This window comes from Microcaecilia unicolor, chromosome 1 (genome assembly GCF_901765095.1).
Source record: "Microcaecilia unicolor chromosome 1, aMicUni1.1, whole genome shotgun sequence".
NCBI classification, from domain to species: Eukaryota; Metazoa; Chordata; class Amphibia; order Gymnophiona; family Siphonopidae; genus Microcaecilia; species Microcaecilia unicolor.
The window spans coordinates 576,886,252-576,886,979 of NC_044031.1; the positions used below are offsets into that span (position 1 = coordinate 576,886,252).

Here is a 728-nt window from a genome sequence, read left to right on the forward strand (position 1 = left end):
TAGGATAGAAGAGAACCATACATAAGAAAATATAAACTGAATTGAACAAAAGCAATATTCTGCAAGTATTCTAATTTATAAATGTGAAGTATTCTTGGCAGTGTATACCTGATAAAACTGGACAGACAGGAGGGGTGAATTGGTCTTTAAACCTGTCATTATCTATTCTGCTACTGTATCTGTTTCAGCATGATTCCATAGTCACTTTCAGGTCGACAGCTAATTTCAGGTCTTAGGATCCAAATTCAGACTAGTACAAGCTTTGCGCAGTGGCAGTATCGTAGCCAATGAGGTTTATCCAAGGCGCGATTATTGCTAATTGAAAAAAAAAATCCCCTGTGCTGCGTGCTAGATTATTCCTCTCCCTACCCTCATTTACTTACAAATAATCCATCTTCATTTATTAACCAGTGACGGTATGTTGTCTTTCCTGGATTTTAGTTTTTCAGTGTTGATTATATTGCACTTCCTTTCTCCTAGTTTAATAGGTTCAGAGATAAACTGCAACCATCTGTTGCCTTGTGTTGTCTAACTTCTACTAGTCTCCCTAATCCAGCCTGTTTATATCTCTGAGACGTGGTAATCAGATACAGTCACTCTCAGAAATCATGCCAAAGTACATGAAAATATTCCCAAAGGTGAAAGTCTTTAAGTGTGAATATGGGTGAAGTCCCTTTTCAGTTGAAGACTCTGCATAATTTCACTGACAGTTAAAATGTGTGTAGAGG

The 728-nt window shown here is 37.4% G+C and overlaps 1 pseudogene; it reads left to right on the plus strand.

The window, feature by feature from the left end:
• The first annotated feature begins 258 nt into the window (after window positions 1-258).
• LOC115460823 lies at window positions 259-418 on the plus strand (annotated as a pseudogene).
• Window positions 419-728: the final 310 nt, after the last annotated feature.